At 45.8% G+C, this 25,519-nt stretch overlaps 1 protein-coding gene across 2 annotated transcripts in view; it reads right to left on the reverse strand.

Annotated features, from left to right (window-relative positions):
- Positions 1-3,555: 3,555 nt before the first annotated feature.
- The window catches only part of LOC124777312, a 259,203-nt gene continuing 237,239 nt past the window's right edge, over positions 3,556-25,519 (reverse strand). For both annotated transcript variants that reach the window (XM_047252668.1, XM_047252666.1), the window contains exon 9: positions 3,556-3,763. The gene's annotated coding sequence lies outside the window, so the exon portion shown is untranslated. The remainder of the gene's footprint in view (positions 3,764-25,519) is intronic.

Here is a 25,519-nt window from a genome sequence, read left to right on the forward strand (position 1 = left end):
CAAGTGAAAGTGACAATCAAACTTGTGTCGAGCCATGTAGTTCATCATCCCTGTCGGACAGGGAGCCACAAATTCCGTCTCCAGTGAAACGTAGTGAAAGACAATCATTGTCCAAGGAGTGGTTACCGAACATAATTATGTACACGGAAGATCATCCGCAGCAATATGACAGTGTAGTGCATAAGAAAGACTACGGATATTCAAGGGAGGACAAAGAGCTCTTGTTACAAAATTTGGTGTTTGCGCGTTTCAAGGACGCTCTACACAATTTACAGGATATGCAAGAGAGCGACCTACTACGTTTTGCACATCAAACTGCGTGCGGCATAGATTACAGTGATTTCAAGGGAGGCAGTAACTTCAAATGATACTATAGAATTGGAAGACGTAAGATACCGACATTTCAAACAAAGTGTCAGCTTGACGGTGCACAGCAAACTGCGGAATCAGCCCGAAAATTTGTAGATGAGATAAACAAACTTACCGCATCGTTCAGTAACGAATTTCTTTTCAATTCCGACCAATGGGGATTTGAAGGGGAAATGCATATGAAAGGAACCCTGGAAATAGAGGTGCCAAAACAGCTGTATCAAGAATAGCTAACATCATTGCCGTAACGCATTCATATACAATTATGCCGACTGTTAATGTGGATGGTAGATTGGCTGGAAAGATATTTACTGAGCTGCGGGAAGTTGGAGGTGCTCTGTCCCCTACGATTCTTTCTCGTGTACATGATCTTGCAAGGACAGTAGGGAATATTTACGTCACTGCGAGCAAGCGTGGAAAAATGGGCGTAAGAAAACTACACGTATGGTATGAGCACTGCTTTTGGCCAATAGCTGGTCAAAATAAGTTGCTTTCGTTTGATGCCTTGTCTGCGTATAAAAATCATAATCCTTTAGAGAACGTGTATGACATTGCAGTTCATATCTCCTGGATTGAGCCTCTGGCTGTTTGTTTACTCCGTGCCAATGAAACATAATTAAAATTGGAAATTTGTGGTAAGGTCTTATGGGACAAAACTGCTGAGGTCATCGGTCCCTAAGCTTACGCACTACTTAATCTAACTTAAACTAACTTACACTAAAGACAACACACACAGCCATGTCCGAGGGAGGACTCGAACCTCCGACGGAGGGAGCCGCAAAACATAATTACTATCACGCTATCTGCAGTTACTCCCTAATGGATAGGCAGTTTCACGATAAGTTCGACGACAGGCTGATTTGAATTCGGTTGAATGTCATCACAATCCATCCATTCTCATCACACCGTACACCAATATGATTCTTTATGTATTCTTTAAAAGTGGGTATCTGAACATCCTGCACGATTTGTAACACCCAAGGAGTTCGCCTTCGATCTTGATGGCGCTAAGCTTCATGATCACTGCGACGCGCGGTTTTTCATTCGGTGTTCAAGGCGCAAGCAATGGTTTGTTCTGAACGTTTCTTGAATGTGATGATGTCCATTTTGTGAAGTGTAATACATACACCCATGTTTAGAAAAAAACAGAACGCCTTGAACGACTAGAGACAGGATGTTCATATTCACAGGGCATGTATGTTAGTACGTTCTGCAGAAATGATTAGCATTTGAATTAAGTCAGCCCGCGGGATCAATGTCGACTTCGATATCGTGCGTAACACCACATACCGATAACAATGTGCCTGCAGCTCTCGTTGTCACTAGAAACCGAAGGTAAGAGATCAGTGTGACTTGAGTAGAAGTGCTGGATGCCTCGCAGACGCATGCGCGAACCGTACCGCCAAATCAGTGGGCTTGAAAGAGGGCGTATTATTGGCATGCGAGAATGTGATGCTACTATCTGGAGAAATTGCTGCTCGTGTGGGACAAACTGTTTCGCCAGTGCAACGGGTGTGTGCAGGATGGTTCACGGAAGCCCATAGAACACGCCCCCCCCCCCCCCCCCCCGGAAAGATTGGCACCATTCATACGAACCTGCGTCTTCCTCAGCTCTGGTGCAACAGTGGAACACATCGCAGACAGGGTTGACAGTCCGTAGCCGTTTATTACGGCTTGGGTTACGTGCGCGTCGTCCTTTTTTCCGTCTACCTTTGACGAATGTACATAAACATGGTAGACGGCAGAAGCGTACGGAACGACGTCATTGGGGACACGAATGACATCAGGTAGTGTTTTCCGACGAATCCAGGTTGTGTTTGTTTGAAAATGATGTCCGAATTTTGGTTGGCCGCAGACAGGGGGAGTGCATTCGCACAAGACATACAGCTCCAGCTCAAGGGCTTATGGTGTGGGGTGCTATTGGGAACAACCACAAATCACATTTGGTGCGTGTCCAGGGCACTGTGACCAGTGTGACCTTCGTGAACGACATCCTGCGATCCGTAGCCATACCCTTTCTGCACAACGCCCCAGACGCCATTTTTCAGCGAGACAACGCACGACCACATGTTGCTGCACGAACACGTGCCTTCTTGGTGCCACAGGATGTCAGCCTTTTGCCCTGGCCCGCCAGATCACCATACTTATCGCCAATCGAAAATGTGTGGGATACGGTGAAACGATAGGTGCAGCGCTGTGACCAGTGCCGACCACCACAGATGAACTTTGGAACCAGATGAATGCAGCATGGACGCCTATACCACAGGACGGCATTCGCACCTTATACGCGTCGATGTCATCACGCAAGGAACAAGTTATGAGGGCCCATGGCGGACCCTGTTTCTACTAGGCAACAGGACAGATGCTGAACTGAGGTGACTGAAATGCTAATCATATCTGCAGAACATATTAATGCACATGTCCTGCGAATATGAACGTTCCATCTAAAGTCCTTCAATGTGTTCTGTTTTTTTTCTGAACGTGAGTGTACATCCCACAGAAGGTTGATCACTGCACCTGCTGGATACTCATTTTCTGCCGCCCGCCTGATGAACGTGGTGAGTCATTAGCAGTTAACATTTTTCCTGTCTTAATAGTTAAGACGACGCTTTCAAATGAGCCTTACTAAAGATCGAACTTGCAACCTCGCACTCGAGGTGTTCCTTCGTCAGTAACAGGTATTCACCATGATTCAGGAAAAATTAAAAACAAAATACGTTATAATTGTGTCAGAATTTAACGGAAAGACTTTCCCAAAAATAAAATATTGTAGTGATAGTGAAGGAGGTTCTCCGCACTATTAATTACGTAGTCTTTGGACCAAACAGTATAGGTTTCGCGAGAATTCCAGTTACATGGAGTACCTCATATACTACTAAATTTGGTTACTATTAAATTCCATTAGCTACAGGTATATGTCACAATCCTAGCATACTCAAGAAATTCAGTCAATAATTAATTAATTACCCTGCGCCAGTAGCGTTACTAAGCTTTCAAATAGTGAAGTGAGACTCATGTTTCAAATACTCTAATGTTTCATTAATGAGTGTTCCTGTTGTCTTTTCTTTTGTTGAGTTCCTGTTGGCAGGTTCTTGATAAATCAAAATCCAACTGAAGATTCCTTACACAGCGCTAAAAGAAGACCAAAAAAGGAACATTTTACCACAGATTTTATGCAGTAGCTAATAAATTTAAGGACTTTATTATTTAGTCATAGGTACATATTGTGTGCTACATATCCATCAAGGGTAGTTTCAGTAGTAGATTAATCTTAATTTTTAACATTAAAGAGTTATAAATAATTCTGAGGTCATATTAGTCAAAGTTGCTTCTAAGATTCAGCATGGTCCATAGGTCCTTAGGTGAGTTATGAGGTTCTTCTTAATATCTGATTCTGAAATATAAAAAAGTAAAATATTAATTAGTTATTCAAATAACAAAAAGCGTTTTGTAATTACACTTAAAAGATGAATATCGTACGTTGAGAACGTTGTGAAAATTGAAGGATGAGTCTAAAGGGTTATTATGAATTATTTGCTTTTCAGTAGCGGCAAATAAGATTTTAGTTTGTAGTTCTTTAGTCTGACGAGTATGTTGTCTTATGAGCTCTGACACAAAAAGGAATATTTATTTACTGAACAGGAAGTTAATGCAAAAGAAACTAATGACGATTCTTTTTCAGACTGGAATATCTTGAACATTAAATATACAAGAACAGATGCATTTCAGGAAACTTTATAAAAGTAGGCCGAGAAAACATTTTCAAACTATTCTCAAAGGACGTGCGGAGAAAATATTGGCTTCACTGAAAACAAACTGACCTATTCACGCAAACGTCGTTCATCAAATACTGTTTTATACTAAAATCCACTTTTATACGAATCATGAAGAACACACACACACACACACACACACACACACACACACACACACACACACACAGAGAGAGAGAGAGAGAGAGAGAGAGAGAGAGAGAGAGAGATAAACAAATAAAGAAATAGGCCGTGTTAAAATAGCTACCAAGGCTGCATTTTAAACATTTGTAACTAGTCACGAGCTGATTTGAATACATTCACATTTTTTTTTGTATGTAGACAATCACTTTTTTCTCTGTTATTGTTTTTATGGATGTTACATTTAAAAATAAAATAATTAAACGTGGGCAGACATTAACTGAATAATGCCTGGCTCTGTTAAATGCAACATATTTATGAAAGTTATTGTTGTTTTCGTGGTTCTGAGGAAACATGGGTGTCGAATCCTCAAAATCGTAAAGACAGAAGTATGATGAGATATGAGTCCCGATGCCAAATGAATCTAGTTGTCAATAAACCTTAGTCGTATTCCATATTTCTTGTTCCTCTCCAGAAATAAGCGAAAAATTTCATTGAAGTTATTGAAGTTAAGGAAAAACTGAATCGTTGAAAATAAACGTACATTAATGGCACAGACAAAATTTATTTTGGGCTCTGTAATTTATATGCAACTGAAAAAGTTCATTTTCTATAGACCAGTGGTTCCTAACAGGTGGTCCGCTGACCCCCAGGGGCCCACAAGATGCTATTAGAATAAAAAAATATATTAAATATATTTTGTATGATAACAGTTTTTTGTTTTGGCCGCTTCCTGCATGAGCAGAGATTTAGCAAACGCTAACTTATGCGTCTAGCATCTTCCTGTCATTTTCAGTTCATACTCAATTTTTATTTTTTTTAAGGAGTTCGTTATACTAAATACCCAGAGTTTGAAGACAAAGGTTGTGAGCAATAATCAAAAATTTAACAATAACAATGATGGCTAAATTGAAAAAGTTTTAAGCTCAATATTTTTTCAATAATGAATATGTCAATGTTTTTTCTAATTACCAAAAGTAGAACACCTATAAAAAGACCCTTAATTTGGCTTTTTTAGGTACTTGATATTGTGATACGGCAAGGTACCAATCATGTTCGGTGAGGGGGGTCCTCGAGAAAATTTTGTTGGGGAACCCTGCTATAGACTATTCGAAGCAGATTACTCTAATTGTAAACTTCCCAGGTATGGAGCTCAAAGTATATGAGTTTGAAAACAGAGCAAAAGTTTCCGTCTTGTTTCAAGAGTAATACGCGGTCCAGTGACATCAATGTGTCTACTGCGTATGTTCGACGTCAACGTGCAATAACCACTCACAAACGGCATTTGGCAGCACTAGCAGTGGAGGGTATATGAAGCTTGTCGGAGGAAAAAAGTGCAATCGTCGTTCTAATGCAGAAATAGGGCGATTTATCTGACGCCCAGAAGGGCATGATCACTGGGTTGCGGGCCTAGGGTGAAAGTGTGGTGTCACCGCCAGACACCACACTTGCTAGGTGGTAGCTTAAATCGGGCGCGGTCCATTTAGTACATGTCGGACCCGCATGTCGCCACTGTGTGATCGCAGACCGAGCGCCACCGCAAGGCAGGTCTGGAGATACGATATAGCACTCGCCCCAGTTGTACGACGACTTTGCTAGCGACTACACTGACGAAGCCTTTCTCTCATTTGCCGAGAGACAGTTAGAATAGCCTTCAGCTAAGTCAATGGCTACGACCTAGCAAGGCGCCAATAGCCTTACATAGTTTGATAGTTATCGTATGAAATGTCTCATCACGAACGTTGTAAACCAATGACGGATTAAAAGTTAAGTATAATAGCAGCTACGCACTTTTCTTGCTACCATTCATTACGTATCCTGTTTCAGACCTCTATCTAGCCTAAGTGAGATTACGCGTGCCTTTCGGCTACTTCAGTGTGGCGTAGCTGTCTTGTTACGCCACAACAGAAAGCATTTCTGAAACAGCTAAGTTTGTAAACTGTTAGCGTGTCTCCATTGTTATAGTATACCGAGACGGCAAAATGGGGCTATCCAAAACCGGCGCCGAGACAATGACGGTGCACCACGGGCCGGAGATGACAGGGATGAACGAAGCCTGCAGAGATCTGTACGGGTGAATAGACGTGCAAACGTTGAGGAACTCGCCGCCCACATGAACCATGGGGTTACCAACAGTGCCTCCTCAATGGCAGAACAGCGAACGTTGCTGTGTATGGGCCTCCGCAGAAGGCGCCTGCTTCGTGCACCCTACTGTTCACCGGCGACGAATACTGGAATTTGCACTCCAGTATCGCGACTGGGCGTCCACTGAGTGGCGACGGTAGCCCCTCCACAAGAATCACGTTTTATGCACCATCGGCCAGTTGGCTGTTGGCATGTATGAATTGAAACGTCTGAAAGCAAACACCCTGCATGCTTTATGGTCTGGGGAATGTTTTCGTGGCATTCCCTGTGTGATCTCGTCATTCTGAAAAGCACAATGGATCAACACAAGTATGCAGCTATTCTTGGAGATCATGTCCACCCCTACATGCAATTGCTTGATCCTCGGCATGATGGCATCTACCAGCAGATCAATGCAATGTGTCACACAGCTCACAGTGAACGTGCGTAGTTCGAACAGCACCAGAATGAGTTTACCGTGCTTCCCCACTCACGAAACTCCGAGGATTTAAACCCAGTCGAGAATCTGAGGGACAAACTCGATCGGGCCATTCCCGCCATAGATCCTCAACCGAGTGCCCTACCGCGACTAGCCACGGCACTGAAGTCGCCATGGCTCTACATCCCTGACCGTACCTTCCAGAACATGATAGACTCTCTTCCTGCACTTCTCGTGTTACAAAATGTGGTATTAATGTGACTGGATAGTGTATGTGTCCTCTGTAATTATAGAATCTACAATTCTGGCCATTAAAATCACAGCAGTTTCAAAATCACAGCACCTTGAAGGCGGTATGCAAAAACACGTCAAATTGGAATGAAGTGTGCTACATTGTATTGTATTGTATGGAACTGGTGACCTAGAAACGATGGAGAGGCTTTGGCCCTGCCGTAGTGGTACAGAACCCCACAACAGGCTACAGCAGTCCACCCACCCAACCGCCGCCCCACACCGAACCCAGAGTTATTGTGCAGTTCAGCCCCCAGAGGATCCCCCCGGGGAACGTCTCACACCAGACGAGTGTAACCCCTATGTTTGCGTGGTGGGTAATGATGGTGTACGTTTACGTGGAGAAAGTGTTTGCGCAGCAATCACTCACATAGTGTAACTGAGGCAGAATAAGGGGAACCAGCCTGCATTCGCTGAGCCAGATGGAAAATCCCCTAAAAACCATCCACAGACTGGCTGCTACATCGTACCTCGACACTAATCCATCGGGCTCCTTCCTGCCTGGAAAGCAGTGTGTTAGACTGCAAGGCCAACCGGGTCGCTACATAGTTGAATATGCAAATGTTTAGCATTTCAGTAGAACGACACAAACCAGCCATGAGAAATTCCACTTACAACCTGTATACGACGTGGGACAATAAAGTAATGAGACTGATTTTCTTTGCAAGATGTGGCAACCTTGCAGGCTTGCGTAGGCACAATATCTTTGACCTTGGTCTATAAACTTCTTCTAGTCGAAGCGGCACATCGATGCAACTGCTCAGTCATGAGTTATGCTGTAATATGTTAACATGTGTTTGTGTCTCTCGTCACGGAAATGGAACTGCATTATATTGCGCAATGGTATGCCATTTCTTTTTGCGTTAAATTGGGTGAAAACGCGACGACAACTTACGTTAAGCTTCAGAAGGCTTTTGGAGAGGAGGTTATGTCAAGAACTCAAGTTTTTCGTTAGCATAAAGTGTTTAGTGAAGGTAGAAAGAATGTTGAAGATGAAGACCGCAGTGGTCGACCATCAACCTCACGGACGGATGTCAACTTGGCCAGGATGCGTGAACTCATATGATCTGATCGAAGATTATCCGTGAAAATGATTGCAGAAGAACTGAACATCAATCGAGGAACGGTTCGTCTAATAATAACTGAAGATCTTGGTATGAGAAAGATTTGTGCAAAAATGGCCCCCAAAAATCTCACACCACAACAGCGAGAAACACGGAAAAATGTGGCAGCCGATCTGTTAGAGCAAACAGAAACCAACCCAGAATTGTTGAGCCGTGTTATCACTGGTGATGAAAGTTAGTTTTTTCAGTACGATCCAGAGACAAAACGCCAAAGATCGCAATTGTGCTTAAAGGGATCACCCTGACCAAAAATAGCTCGCATGTCAAAGTCAAAAGTGAAATGCATGCTTGTTTTCTTCTATGATTCCAAGGGAATTGTTCATAAAGAGTGGGTGCCTCCTGGACAGTCAACCAATATTACTACAAAGAAATTTTAGAAAGACTTCGTAAAAGAGTTCTTCGTGCCCGTGCCAACATTGCTGATAATTGGATTCTGCATCATGATAATGCACCATCCCATACTGATCCATCAATACAACAATTTTTAACCTCAAAACAAATTTCAGTACTACCACAGCCACCTTATTCACCAGATACCGCTCTGTGCGACTTTTTTTCTATTTCCAAGAGTCAAAACGGCGGTCAAGGGACACCATTTTCAAACAACACAAGATGCCCAAAAAGCTGTGACGAGGGTCTTGAAGAATATTACAGAAGATGAGTTCCAGAAATGCTACCATCAATGGCAGAAGAACTGGAAAAAGTGTGTGCAATCAGAAGGGAACTACTTTGGAGGAGACAGCACTAAACTTGACTGAAACAGTAAGCAACATTTTTCTTCACATCAGTCTCATTACTTTATTGTCGCACCTCGTATAAGGAAATAATAAGCAGCGAATTTGTCATTCAGAAATCATATTTGAATATTGCTTGTCTGTGAGGAGATCGTATTAGCCCCTTGTACGGGTGTTATAGTTTAAGTGCAGCTGCCCACAGAGTTTCAGTGTGAGTAGTAATTATCGTTGGGCAGCGAAACTTGGTAGATATGCTAATGCGGTAATGTGGAACCGATTTACGCTGAAAAAAATTAGTTTCAATTCTAGTCACCGGGTGCACATCTTTCACTGTACACTGTTTGTGTGATGGTATGATGTTTATGCTGTCATTTGATAAACCATTACGTGAGTGGACAATATGGCTATGGTAAGAAAAAATGTTCAAATGTGTGTGAAGTCTTATGGGACTTAACTGCTAAGGTCATCAGTCCCTGAGCTTACACACTACTTAACTTAAATTATCCTAAGGACAAACACACACAATCATTCCCGAGGGACTCGAACCTCCGCCGGGACCAGCCGCACAGTCTATGGCAAGAGAAACCGTGCACTGTTAGTGAAAATGTTTTATGTGAACAGCAGTGACGGGACGCCCAATGTCTTTAATTAGTTTAAAGAAGAAGATTATGAAATTTGAAAACGCAGGTGAGTTTGGTGTGGCAGCACGTCACTTGGGCAGTCCTAGTGCTCGTGCAGTGTCACGAGAATTGTCCTTCCACTGGTCAACAGCATGGAAAGTTTTGCAGTCTATGTTACTCTGGTACCCATACCAGATACAGACGGTGCAGCAACTGAAAACTCACGACTGACAGCAAAATTCTGACTTTACTTTTTGGTTTCTGGCACGGATCGAAGTTGATGACTTGTGGCCGTGTAATACTCTTTGGAGTCAGGTGGCACATTTTACACTACAGGGTGCGGTGAATACTCAGAACTGCGGAGTTTAGGGTACTGTTAGACCACGTGTTGTGCACTAAAGGGTATTGCACACGCCGTCTGCCACTGTGTGGTGTGGATTGACAAGCATCTTTATTCTCGGTGCGTTCTTCTTTGAAGGGGATACATCCGGAGGGACTGTCAGGTCTACGGTGACACCTGAAGGTTATCGAGACGACCTGGTACAACATGTGATTCCAGCTTTGGAAGAGCGCAGTTATGCGGAAAGCACTTTTTTTATGCAAGATGCTACAACATCTCGCGTCGCTCGTCCCGTGAAAAATCTGATTAATGCAACCTTCCTTGAACGTTTTATCTCCAGAGGATTTCCAGATGCGTAGCCTGCAAGATCACCTGATCTGAATCAATGTGAATTTTGGTTCTAGAGATACCTAAGTGAACGCGTTTATCAGGGACACGTTCGGTCTCTAGTCGATCTAAAGACCGGTACACAAGGACAAAGAGGGTTCTCCTTATTGGGCAGTCCCAACTATATAAATCCATTTTGTAAAGGTGAAGAAACCGCACAACAGTTGTTTGATCCACGACCTTTCATTGTGTGCGCAACTGGTTTCGGAACTCTTAAAGTTTCATCTTCTGGTGTAAACTGTAAAAATGAAAATATTGTGTTACACGAGAATAGGAGGAGATCCTCAAGTCTTAAATATCAGATAAGGAGGTATTCGGCTAAGGTTTCTAACTTAAATTAAAAGAAAAAAATGGTTCAAATGGCTCTGAGCACTATGGGACTCAACTGCCGTGGTCATAAGTCCCCTAGAACTTAGAACTACTTAAACCTAACTAGCCTAAGAACATCACACACATCCATGCCCGAGGCAGGATTCGAACCTGCGACCGTAGCGGTCGTGCGGTTCCAGACTGTAGCGCCTTTAACCGCTCGGCCACTCTGGCCGGCTAAATTAAAAGAAAGAACAGGACGTTACTTACAAATAAAATCACTTAACGATGTGATTTCATCCTATCCTCAACCCAATGTTGTCTTAAAACCAAAGGTTCCGCGTCAAAACGATAAAAGGGACCTAAGAAAACCGAGAAAATGGACATTACGACCGGACACCAAAAGTCATCAGAATCTCGAAACATATAGAATGCAGTAAAAGAACGGGGCGATTGGGAGGAAATCACATATTATGTGGAATTACTTACATAAATTCCATAAAAACCGTTTCCCCATGCTGCGCGACTGGGAACACGAACAGGAAAACTGTGGAATAGTAAATACTGGCCATGAGCATGGAGGCCGCACATGATCCATAGCACAGGCGCGGCTTGAAACAGACAGCATTGGAGTGAGGATCACCTCAGAAGATTAAGCGATTTTATTTGTAAGTCCTCTTTTCCCTTTTAAGTTTTATTAATTTAGAAATTTGAGGTACTTAGTGGCTTATCCGATATTTAAGACTTGAGGATCTCCTTCCATTCCCGTGTAACACGATAATTTCATTATTACCGATCGCACCGGATGGTGGAACTTTCAGTGTTCCGAAACAGATCGTGTACACAATGAAAGAATTTGGAGCAAGCAACTGTTGTGCGGTTTATTCATTTTACAAAATACAGGATCACGTTGCTCAGATCCCACCGGAACTGCTGCGAGCAACTGTTGATCACGTCACTTTACGGATGCAGCATCTAGTCGACGTCTTCAGTACTCATAGTCTCATACTGAACAAACCGTATAAGCGGCAGTTAATAATAAAATTAACTTCATGCGTTTCTCACTTGATTCAGCTTCTCTGTCCACGTACCGTTCCTAATCCGTTGCCCATGGTAACATTTCTGTGCGTCTTTCTTGCATTCACAGCACCAGATTCGCTGCCACACAGTAATTATAGCCAACACTGGACCTCTGTGAGTAGCTGCACTTTAGTTATAACCACTCAGTAGAAGGAGAAACATCTATCAACGAACATCAGGATTTGAGACTGCCATGATCATCGCCTATCGAGACTGTGATTGACCGGGCGTGATGTTGCTGCTAGCTTTGGACGGGCACCCATCACTGTCAAGCGAACGTGGGAGCGATGGGTTGTAGGGCCATACATAATGCCATGCAGGATCTCATCGGCTCCATGCGATTAGTGCTCTGCAGAACGGACATACCTTTAATCAAGAAACGGGCTTGTTTGCAGCAAGGCAAATATCCACATGTATAATAAATAGCTCTTGGTTTTCCAGGCGCATCAAGTGATTAAAATTAGTCAAGCCTCCAGCCAAGCAATCGTCCAAGCAGTCTAATCCAAAAGCCGTAAATTCAACTAAATACCTAGGTATTACAATTACGAACAACTTAAACTGGAAGGAACACATAGTAAATGTTGTGGGGAAGACAGGACACTTAGAAAATGTAACACACCTACTAAGGAGACTGTCTACACTACACTTGTCCGTCCTCTTTTAGAATACTGCTGCGCTGTGTGGGATCTTTACCAGATAGGACTGACGGAGTACATCGAAAAAGTTCAAAGGAAGGCAGCACGTTTTGTATAATCGCGAAATATGGGAGAGAATGTCAAGAAATGATACAGGATTTGGGCTGGGCATCATTAAAAGCAAGGCGTTTTTCGTTGCGACGGAATCTTCTCAAAAAATTCCAATCACCAACTTTCTCCTCCGAATGCGACAATATTTTCTTGACACCTACCTACATAAGGAGGAACGATCACCACGATAAAATAAGGGAAATTAGAGCTCGTACGGAAAGACAACTATAGACCTATACCTCTAACTTCGATCACTTGTAGAATTTTGGAACACGTGTTGTGTTCGAGTATAATGACATTTCTGGAGACTAGAAATCTACTCTGTAGGAATCAGCATGGGTTTCGAAAAAGACGATCGTGTGAAACCCAGCTCGCGCTATTCGTCCACCAGACTCAGAGGGCCATAGACACGAGTTCCCAGGTAGATGCTGTGTTTCTTGACTTCCGCAAGGCGTTCGATACAGTTCCCCACAGTCGTTTAACGAACAAAGTAAGATCATATGGACTATCAGACCAACCGTGTGATTGGATTGAAGAGTTCCTAGATAACAGAACGCAGCATGTCATTCTCAATGGAGAGAAGTCTTCCGAAGTAAGAGTGATTTCAGGTGTGCCGCAGGGGAGTGTCGTAGGACTGTTGCTATTCACAATATACATAAATGACCTTGCGGATAACATCGGAAGTTCACTGAGGCTTTTGGCGGATGATGCTGTGGTACATCGAGAGGTTGTAACAATGGAAAATTGTACTGAAATGCAGGAGGATCTGCAGCGAATTGACGCATGGTGCAGGGAATGGCAATTGAATCTCAATGTAGACAAGTGTAATGTGCTGCGAATACATAGAAAGAAAGATCCCTTATCATTTAGCTACAATATAGCAGGTTAGCAACTGGAAGCAGTTAATTACATTAATTATCTGGGAGTAGGCATTAGGAGTGATTTAAAATGGAATGATCATATAAAGTTGATCGTCGGTAAAGCAGATTCCAGACTGAGATTCGTTCGAAGAATCCTAAGGAAATGCAATCAGAAAACAAAGCAAGTAGGTTACAGTACACTTGTTCGCCCACTGCTTGAATACTGCTCACCAGTGTGAGCTCCGTACCAGATAGGGTTGATACACGAGATAGAGAAGATCCAACGGAGAGCAGCGCGCTTCGTTACAGGATCATTTAGTTATCGCGAAAGCGTTACGGAGATGATAGATGAACTCCGGTGGAAGACTCTGCAAGAGAGACGCTCAGTAGCTCGAGAACATACCTTCACCGAGGAGTCAAGCAGTAGATTGCTCCCTCCTACGTATATCTCGCGAAGAGACCATGATAAAATCAGAGAGATTAGAGCACACACAGAGGCATACAAACAATCCTTCTTTCCACGAACTACACTCCTGGAAATTGAAATAAGAACACCGTGAATTCATTGTCCCAGGAAGGGGAAACTTTATTGACACATTCCTGGGGTCAGATACATCACATGATCACACTGACAGAACCACAGGCACATAGACACAGGCAACAGAGCATGCACAATGTCGGCACTAGTACAGTGTATATCCACCTTTCGCAGCAATGCAGGCTGCTATTCTCCCATGGAGACGATCGTAGAGATGATGGATGTAGTCCTGTGGAACGGCTTGCCATGCCATTTCCACCTGGCGCCTCAGTTGGACCAGCGTTCGTGCTGGACGTGCAGACCGCGTGAGACGACGCTTCATCCAGTCCCAAACATGCTCAATGGGGCACAGATCCGGAGATCTTGCTGGCCAGGGTAGTTGACTTACACCTTCTAGAGCACGTTGGGTGGCACGGGATACATGCGGACGTGCATTGTCCTGTTGGAACAGCAAGTTCCCTTGCCGGTCTAGGAATGGTAGAACGATGGGTTCGATGACGGTTTGGATGTACCGTGCACTATTCAGTGTCCCCTCGACGATCACCAGTGGTGTGCGGCCAGTGTAGGAGATCGCTCCCCACACCATGATGCCGGGTGTTGGCCCTGTGTGCCTCGGTCGTATGCAGTCCTGATTGTGGCGCTCACCTGCACGGCGCCAAACACGCATACGACCATCATTGGCACCAAGGCAGAAGCGACTCTCATCGCTGAAGACGACATGTCTCCATTCGTCCCTCCATTCACGCCTGTCGCGACACCACTGGAGGCGGGCTGCACGATGTTGGGGCGTGAGCGGAAGACGGCCTAACGGTGTGCGGGACCGTAGCCCAGCTTCATGGAGACGGTTGCGAATGGTCCTCGCCGATACCCCAGGAGCAACAGTGTCCCTAATTTGCTGGGAAGTGGCGGTGCGGTCCCCTACGGCACTGCGTAGGATCCTACGGTCTTGGCGTGCATCCGTGCGTCGCTGCGGTCCGGTCCCAGGTCGACGGGCACGTGCACCTTCCGCCGACCACTGGCGACAACATCGATGTACTGTGGAGACCTCACGCCCCACGTGTTGAGCAATTCGGCGGTACGTCCACCCGGCCTCCCGCATGCCCACTATACGCCCTCGCTCAAAGTCCGTCAACTGCACATACGGTTCACGTCCATGCTGTCGCGGCATGCTACCAGTGTTAAAGACTGCGATGGAGCTCCGTATGCCACAGCAAACTGGCTGACACTGACGGCGGCGGTGCACAAATGCTGCGCAGCTAGCGCCATTCGACGGCCAACACCGCGGTTCCTGGTGTGTCCGCTGTGCCGTGCGTGTGATCATTGCTTGTACAGCCCTCTCGCAGTGTCCGGAGCAAGTATGGTGGGTCTGACACACCGGTGTCAATGTGTTCTTTTTTCCATTTCCAGGAGTGTATACGAGACTGGAATAGAAGGGAGAACCGATAGAGGCACTCAAGGTACCCTCCGCCACACAGCATCAGGTGGCTTGCGGAGTATGGATGTAGATGTAGATGTAGATTTATTTAAGATATCGGTGTTCATTCTTTCCGTGCCCTATACGAGATTGGAATAATAGAAAATTGTGAAAGTGGTTCGATGAACCCTATGTCAGGCACTTAAATGTGATTTGCAGAGTATCCATGTAGGTGCTGGCCATTGCCAAGTGGTATGACTGTCAATGGGCTGCCGGTACGCCCTTCATATACACCAGATGCTGGCTGCCAGATGCTCGCGGCATCACTATGTATGGGCATATGTTGACTCGGCATTCGATCTGCCCACTTCACCAGCGCGATCGCTGGCTTCCACGCCCTGCTGGGCAGCAGGCCCTACAGCTGACCTCTCGATCACGTCCCATAAATGTTCGATGGGATTCTTGTCGGGCGAACTGGGTGGCCATATCATATGCTCGAATTGCCCAGAATGTTCTTCAAAGCAATCGCAAACAACTGTGGCTCAGCAACATGGGGCATTGTCATCCACAATAACTCCATTACTGTTTGGGAATATGAAGTCGATGAACGGCTGCAAATGGTATCCAAGCAGCCGAACACGACCATTTCCAGTTAACGATCGGTTCATTCCATGTGAACACAGTGCACACCATTATGGAACCCCCGTCAGCTCACACAGTGCCTCGTTGACAACCTGGCTCCACTGCTTCATGTGGCCTGCCCTACCTTCAGCTCTTACCAACTGAAATCTGCACTCACCGGAACAGGCCACGGTTTTCCAGTCGTCTAGGGCGCAGGAGAGGCGCTGTAGGCGATGTCGTGCTATAAGCAAAAGCAGTCACGTTGGTCGTCTGCTGATATAGCCCATTAACGCCAAAAACGCCTCGACCAACGACTCACCGTGCTTTTGTTCACTGCCAGTTCTCTGTAGACATTCTGCAAACGCCTCTGAATATCTGCGATGCTCAGTAACAGCTCTTTGCTTGGAAAGCACCTCAGTGTAACAGACGCCATTTTGAGGGCTATGCTTAGCGCCATCACCTATCAGAACATCATGAAACTGTAGGGAATACTCCACGATGTCCCACAAGTTCCGCCTTTTTGAGCCGAAACCGTCCCAGAAACATCTCCTCCTAAATCATTGCACCGATTACAACCAAACCTCGATATACATACCCCTTACTGTCAGGCAACAGTTGACGTGGAGGTAAGAACCACATACATATTATAGTTCAGAAGATCAGACATCACAAGCAATGACGTGTGTGAAAAACTGCCACATCATGCACGACGTTTAAGTTTATTACTTCTGTGTTTCTAATTCTATTTGCAATCAATCTCGCAGACAGTATCCACATATGCCACTAAATGCACCTACAAAATTTCATCACGATACCTCACATATCTCAGGAGATATGATGTCATAAATATTCAGATGCATGAAAAAAATACCACATCATACACTCCTGGAAATGGAAAAAAGAACACATTGACACCGGTGTGTCAGACCCACCATACTTGCTCCGGACACTGCGAGAGGGCTGTACAAGCAATGATCACACGCACGGCACAGCGGACACACCAGGAACCGCGGTGTTGGCCGTCGAATGGCGCTAGCTGCGCAGCATTTGTGCACCGCCGCCGTCAGTGTCAGCCAGTTTGCTGTGGCATACGGAGCTCCATTGCAGTCTTCACTGGTAGCATGCCGCGACAGCGTGGACGTGAACCGTATGTGCAGTTGACGGACTTTGAGCGAGGGCGTATAGTGGGCATGCGGGAGGCCGGGTGGACGTACCGCCGAATTGCTCAACACGTGGGGCGTGAGGTCTCCACAGTACATCGATGTTGTCGCCAGTGGTCGGCGGAAGGTGCACGTGCCCGTCGACCTGGGACCGGACCGCAGCGACGCACGGATGCACGCCAAGACCGTAGGATCCTACGCAGTGCCGTAGGGGACCGCACCGCCACTTCCCAGCAAATTAGGGACACTGTTGCTCCTGGGGTATCGGCGAGGACCATTCGCAACCGTCTCCATGAAGCTGGGCTACGGTCCCGCACACCGTTAGGACGTCTTCCGCTCACGCCCCAACATCGTGCAGCCCGCCTCCAATGGTGTCGCGACAGGCGTGAATGGAGGGACGAATGGAGACGTGTCGTCTTCAGCGATGAGAGTCGCTTCTGCCTTGGTGCCAATGATGGTCGTATGCGTGTTTGGCGCCGTGCAGGTGAGCGCCACAATCAGGACTGCATACGACCGAGGCACACAGGGCCAACACCCGGCATCATGGTGTGGGAAGCGATCTCCTACACTGGCCGTACACCACTGGTGATCGTCGAGGGGACACTGAATAGTGCACGGTACATCCAAACCGTCATCGAACCCATCGTTCTACCATTCCTAGACCGGCAAGGGAACTTGCTGTTCCAACAGGACAATGCACGTCCGCATGTATCCCGTGTCACCCAACGTGCTCTAGAAGGTGTAAGTCAACTACCCTGGCCAGCAAGATCTCCGGATCTGTCCCCCATTGAGCATGTTTGGGACTGGATGAAGCGTCGTCTCACGCGGTCTGCACGTCCAGCACGAACGCTGGTCCAACTGAGGCGCCAGACGGAAATGGCATGGCAAGCCGTTCCACAGGACTACATCCAGCATCTCTACGATCGTCTCCATGGGAGAATAGCAGCCTGCATTGCTGCGAAAGGTGGATATACACTGTACTAGTGCCGACATTGTGCATGCTCTGTTGCCTGTGTCTATGTGCCTGTGGTTCTGTCAGTGTGATCATGTGATGTATCTGACCCCAGGAATGTGTCAATAAAGTTTCCCCTTCCTGGGACAATGAATTCACGGTGTTCTTATTTCAATTTCCAGGAGTGTATATGAGTATATTTATTATTTACTACGCCATTGGCCTTGCCACAGTGGTAACATCGGTTCCCGTCACATCACCGAAGTTAATCACTGTTGGGCTCGACTAGCACTCGCATGGGTCACCGTCCGGGTCTGCCGAGTGCTGTTGGCAAGCGGGGTGCCCTCAGCCCCCGTGAGGCCAACTGAGGAGCCACTTGACTGGGAAGAAGTGGCACCGGTCTCCGAAACTGACGTACAGCCGGGAGAGCGGTGTGCTGACCACGTGCCCCTCCATATCTGCATTCAGTGATGCCTAAGGGCTGAGGATGACACGGCAGCCTGTCGATATTGTTGGACCTTCAAGGCCTATTTGGAAAATGTTTTTTGTTCTTTACTACGAAGAAGCATATTTTGTGTTCAGACATAATGACCTTCCTAGACTCTGAGAAGCTCATCTGCAGAAACCAGCACGGTTTTAGGAAACAGCGGTCATGCGAGACACAGCTGGCCCTCTTTATACATGATATACAACAGGCTCTAGATACCGGCTCCCAGGTTGATGCCATATTCCTCGACTTTCGAAATGCGTTCGACTCAGTTACGGTCTATCCGATGATATATGCGGTTGGGTAGAAAGTTTTCTAACAGACAGAGAGAGCAGTATGTCGTCCTGAATGGGGAGACTTCAGAAGAAGCAAACGTAACTTCAGGTGTGCCCCAGGGCAGCGTAATAGGTCCGCTCATTTTCATGATTTACATAAACGATCTGGTTGATGGTATTGACAGCGGCATTTGACTGTTTGCCGATGATGCTGTAGTCTACAGGAAAGTAGTATCACACGAAAGTTGTGAGCAAATCAACGAGGATTTGCAGAAAATAAATGCGTGGTGTAATGACTGGCAGTTATCTCTCAATATTAGTAAGTGTGACCTAATGCGTATAACAAAGCGAAAATCCCCATTAATGTATGAGTACAAAATAAATGCCCAGTCTTTGGAAGTGGTAACATCCGCAAGTATCTGGGTGTGACTATTTGAAGTGATCTCAAATGGAACAATCAGATTACACAAGTAACGGGTAAGGTGAACTCTAGATTGCGGTGTATTGGTAGAATCCTGAAGCGATGCAGTCCTTCAACAAAGGAAATTGCTTACGATACGTTAGTTCATCTTAGAGTGTTGTTCGTCTGTATGGGGCCCTTACCAGTTGGGTCTGGTTCAAGAGATTGAGAACGTCCAAAGAAGAGCGGAAAGATTCGTGACTGGTACATTTAGCCATCGCGAAAGCGTTACAAATCTCATAGAATGTTTGAAGTGGGTGGCCTCCGCCACACACCGCTTGGTGGCTACCGGAGCATATATGTAGATATGTAGATGTAGAAGACATTAATTACTTCTGTCGGGTTAACTTAAGGAAGTCCCTGACATATGGCATCGCTTTTGACAACTTTCAAACTGCAAAGCGCAAATGGCTGTAGGTGAAAACAATCGAGAATGTACGGGGGTTGCCATGGAGACGTTTGCAACATCGCGTTGTAGACAAGCGATGCAGTTGTGGGCAGCATACAGGAACTGTCCGGGATACTGTACTTACACATCTGTACATTACGTATATTTCTTTGTACATATGCTTCACAATTTCAAAGGTTTTTTCACCAATAAACGGAAATGAAATTTTTTCGATATTGCACCACAAACAAAGTTCGTTTCTAGTTTCCGTTTCTAATAGAAAATTATCAAACTGATTACCCGGGCAATTCCTGGTTTGTCAGCTGGTACAAAGTGCGAAAGCCCGCCACTGTGGGCGAGCGGTTCTAGGCGCTTCAGTCCGGAACCGCGCTGCTGCTACGGTCGCAGGTTCGAATCCTGTGCACAAATCCTTTTAGGTCTGTACACTAGACTTTTAATTACACCTCTTTTCTGTTGTGGAGTCCTCGGACTTCCACGCTTATTGTTTACTCTTGGTTTTTGTACATATTGTATAACACTCGTCTTTCCCTATAGCCTGCCCTTATTTTCCTCAGAAATTCGAACATTTTGCACCATTTTACATTGTCGAACGCTTTTTGCAAGTCGACAAATCCTGTGATCGGGTCATCATTTTTGATCAATCTTGTTTGCATTGTCGACAGCAACTGCCTCTCTGGTGCCTTTACTTTCCCTCAAGCCAAAGTGATCATCTAACACATCCTCAGTTGTCTTTTCCATTCTTCTCTGCATTATTCTTGCCAACAGTTTGGGTAAATGAGATGTTAAGATGGCTGTGCGATAATTCTCGCATTTGTCGGCTCTTGAAATCATCAGAACTGTGTGGATGTTGTTTAGCCGAAAGTCAGATGGTATATCGCCAGTCTCATACATTCTACACACTAACGTGAGTAGTCAAAGGGTACAGAGCGAAAAAAATTCAAATCACGTTTCTGTTTCACGTGGAGTGTCGGAATTAATTGAACTATCTAAGCTGTATAGCCCTGGACGCAGATCATTATGGGGTGTGGCTATAAACGCTTCATAGCGCACGTGCCAATCGGCCAGTTTACAAGCCACGTTTCAGCACCCAGCTGTGAGGTTCACCCATTCGCTAGTCGCGTAATTCGAGCTTTTAGGACCCTGCCGATCGCGATACGCCAGTCTGATGGGTACGTTAAAGTCGGCGGCCCCACTTGGTGCTATTCGAGAGGACTAGGCTATCACACAAGCCTCAAGTTGCGCCCTATCAGCGCTCTTGCAGGCACTATAATATGTACAAGGTAATCACTTACACAAGACGCACTTGAGAGACAATATTTGACGAAGAAAGCGTCTCACATCTATCTGCTCTGCATCCTGTGAATCGCTATAAATTGCTTCCCAAACAAACTTCTTTTGTACTCCATATTGGAGTTTATTCTCATCGCATTCGTGGGAGGAATAGGAAAGAGTGATTACATGTAGGTCCCTGTGTGTACTGTTATTAGTAAAATGCTATCTCCCCGGTCTGTATGGGAACTAAAGTAGGAAAATTTTTTGGAAATTTATGAGGAGATCCAATGGGACCAAACTGCAGAGGTCATCGGTCCCTAAGGACAACACACACACACCCAATGCCCATGCCCGAAGAGGGAGGACTCGAACCTCGGGGGGGGGGGGGGGGGGGGGGCGAGCAGCGCGAATAGGGATATTATGGGAATTACTGAACAAAAACGGTACATTTCATACCAAAAATGGATTCTTGCCATTTTCTAATTGGATTTTCGTAGTTTCAAAAATGGTTCAAATGGCTCTAAGCACTATGGGACTTAACATCGGAGGTCATAAGTCCGCTAGACTTAGAACTAGTTAAACCTAACTAACCTAAGGACATCACTCACATACATGCCCGAGGCAGGATTCGAACCTGCGGCCGTAGCAGCAGCGTGGTTCCGGACTGAAGCACCTAGAACCGCTCGACCACAGCAGCCGGCTCCATTTTTGTAACAGGCAACAAAAACACATCAGTGATGGCGCTCTCAAAAACCACGTGACGCTAGAAGTAAGCTAACCTTGATCCTCTGTTGTAAGACCTTCAGCTTGAATCCTACTGAAATGCTTCCGTTAAAGTGTACAGCGCTAATAATGACTAATCTTTTGTATGACTTCACGCTAGTTGTGCAAAATATCCTATATAGCGACGTGACAAAAGTCATGTGATATTTCCTAATATAGTGTCGGACCTCTTTTTGCCCGGTGTAGTGCAGCAAATCGACGTGGTATCTGTTGTGTCACCGCCAGACACCACACTTGCTAGGTGGTAAGCCTTTAAATCGGCCGCGGTCCGTTAGTATACGTCGGACTCACGTGTCGCCACTATCAGTGATCGCAGACCGAGCGCCGCCGCACGACAGGTCTAGTCTAGAGAGACTCCCTAGCACTCGACCCAGTTGTACAGCCCACTTTACTAGCGATGGTTCACTGACTACATACGCTCTCATTTGCAGCGACGACAGTTTAGCATAGCCTTCAGCTACGTCATTTGCTACGACCTAGCAAGGCGCCATATTCTTCAAGAATGTATTCTGAACTGATAATATTGTGAATCATGTACCGTCAAGAGCGACGTTCATTATTAATGGATTAAAGTTAAGCATCAAACTAATTACGTCCGCTTTCTGAATTCTAATTCCTTGTCGTGTTCCAGACCTCACGTCAGTATAGTTCTTCCCTCCTCACGCCAGCCTGCGTGAGCTAAAACGCGTGCATTTCGGCCTCCACTAGTAACACGGTGTTGGCTCTTCTGCCGACACAACAGTATCGACTCAACAAGTCGTTCGAAGTGCCCTGCACAAATATTGAGTCATGCTGCCGCTATAGGAGGCCATAATTGCGGAAGTGTTGGCGGTACAGGATTTTGTGTACGAACTGTCCTCTCGATTATGCCCCATAAATTTTGGATGAGATTCGTGTCGGCCGGTGACTAAGTCACTCGCTCGAACTGTCCAGAACGTTCTTCAAACGAACTGCGAACTGTGGCACGGTGACGTGACATCGTTGTTTGGGAGCGTGAAGTCTAAGAATGGCTGCAAATGAAGTTGCAGCTGGTCCAGAGGACCCAGTCCATTGCATTTAAACACAGCCAACATCAACATGCAGCCACTAGCAGCTTGCACAGTGCCTTGTTGACAATCTGGGTCCATGGCTTCGTAGGGTCAGGGCCACACGCGAACCCTACCATCCGGTCTTACCAACTGAAATCGGGACTTACCTGACCAGGCCACGGTTTCCAGTCGTCTAGGGTACTATCGATATCATCACGGGCCCAGGAGAGGTGCTGCAGGCGATGTACTACTGATAGCAAAAGCATTCGCGTCGGTCGCCTGCTGCCGTAGCCCACCAACGCCAAATTTCCCCACATCGTCCTACTGGATACTCTCGTTGTACAGGGTGTTTCAAAAATGACCGGTATATTTGAAACGGCAATAAAAAATAAACGAGCAGCGGTAGAAATACACAGTTTGTTGCAATATGCTTGGGACAACAGTACATTTTCAGGCGGACAAACTTTCGAAATTACAGTAGTTACAATTTTCAACAACAGATGGCGCTGCAAGTGATGTGAAAGATATAGAGGACAACGCAGTCTGTGGGTGCGCCATTCTGTACGTCGTCTTTCTGCTGTAAGCGTGTGCTGTTCACAACGTGCAAGTGTGCTGTAGACAACATGGTTTATTCCTTAGAACAGAGGATTTTTCTGGTGTTGGAATTCCACCGCCTAGAACACAGTGTTGTTGCAACAAGACGAAGTTTTCAACGGAGGTTTAATGTAACCAAAGGACCGAAAAGCGATACAATAAAGGATCTGTTTGAAAAATTTCAACGGACTGGGAACGTGACGGATGAACGTGCTGGAAAGGTAGGGCGACCACGTATGGCAACCACAGAGGGCAACGCGCAGCTAGTGCAGCAGGTGATCCAACAGCGGCCTCGGGTTTCCGTTCGCCGTGTTGCAGCTGCGGTCCAAATGAAGCCAACGTCCACGTGTCGTCTCATGCGCCAGAGTTTACACATCTATCCATACAAAATTCAAACGCGGCAACCCCTCAGCGCCGCTACCATTGCTGCACGAGAGACATTCGCTAACGATATAGTGCACAGGATTGATGACGGCGATATGCATGTGGGCAGCATTTGGTTTACTGACGAAGCTTATTTTTACCTGGACGGCTTCGTCAATAAACAGAACTGGCGCATATGGGGAACCGAAAAGCCCCATGTTGCACTCCCATCGTCCCTGCATCCTCAAAAAGTACTGGTCTGGGCCGCCATTTCTTCCAAAGGAATCATTGGCCCATTTTTCAGATCCGAAACGATTACTGCATCACACTATCTGGACATTCTTCGTGAATTTGTGGCGGTACAAACTGCCTTAGACGACACTGCGAACACCTCGTGGTTTATGCAAGATGGTGCCAGGCCACATCGCACGGCCGACGTCTTTAAAAAACAGCCGTTTTCTGCAATAATCCATGCATCTGCCGAATTTATAAGGAGTACACATAAGTTATATTTGTCACCTCTAAAAAGAATCAAATTACGTAATTAATTATTTGTTTCTTTGCAGCTGCATGTCTGCACCCCTGGTACACATTGAAATCACCACCCCACAGTTCCGAAGCACGCCGGCAGAGGAGCAGTAAAAAACAGCCGTTTTCTGCAATAATCCATGCATCTGCCGAATTTAGATGACTTCTTTAGCTGCCTCATTACCATGGCCGAGTGTTGGGTGTATCACTGTTCTGGTATCGTCCAGAGATCGTGGTGCTACACCAAAGTCGAAAACTTGAATCGACACCACAGACATTCGCGAGAGCTCGCTGCAAACCGCAACAACCAATGGAAGGCACTCCAAAAAACCACGCCTCCCTCTCAGGGAAGCAGCACCCTTAAATGAGGTCAGTATAGTGTCGAGCATCCAAGAGTTGAGTCCACTTCGTGACCTCATCTCATGGAGTCAACATCGTAGTGTAGGAACTACGAGCTGTTACAATTTCTGATGAACCTGTACTTTAATGAAGATTGCGTTTCACACTGGAAGGGAGCTTTTTGTTAATTAGCGCATCAAGGAATGCTTTGCTAGTCCATTACAGTTGTGAATTGTACAGTACTCCTGTGGCAAAGAAGTGTGTCAAAGTTATGTAATAAAGTGGACTAATATTTCATGTGTTCTAGTTAGATGAGCATTCTCCGGAAGCAATCAAAGAACCCACAGCTACGGCCAGATGAAAGTACAGTGACGGAAAAAAAATCACAACACCAATAAAGATTTGTGTGACGTAAACTAAAGTTGGTAGGCGTGTTACTACATCAGAAAGATGATACCTACTCAAATTTTGCGTCAGACGCATAAGAATGGCGCTAGTACCGCCACTATGGTGATGCAGATCAGGTTTGCTTTAAATACACGCTGTAACGGCCGTGAGCGTTATTTACCTCTGAGATTGTACGTGATGTGTTGATGTTAGTCAAGAACGTATTTAAGGCGGCAAAGACACCATTATCAACACCTCACTGAATTTGAACGAGGTCGTGTAAGGGGAGAAGCAGGATGTTCCTTCTGCTGTATTGCAGAAAGCTTTAGCAGGAAAGTAGCCACCGCACATTATTGCTGTCAGTAATGGTCACGAGTATGTACAGTCGTAAGAAGATCGGGCTCTGGACGACCACGTGGCATGACCGAGACGGAAGATCATCGTGTTCAGCGTACGGCTCTGATGCATACTGCATCTACAGCTGCTGTTGGCACCACAGTGGAACAACGGACTGTTACAAATCAGTTACTTCAAGGACGCCTCCGAGCCAGAAGCCCTGTAGCGTGCATTCCACTGACCACAAACGACAACCA

The sequence above is a fragment of the Schistocerca piceifrons genome, chromosome 2 (assembly GCF_021461385.2).
Source record: "Schistocerca piceifrons isolate TAMUIC-IGC-003096 chromosome 2, iqSchPice1.1, whole genome shotgun sequence".
Lineage (NCBI taxonomy): Eukaryota > Metazoa > Arthropoda > Insecta > Orthoptera > Acrididae > Schistocerca > Schistocerca piceifrons.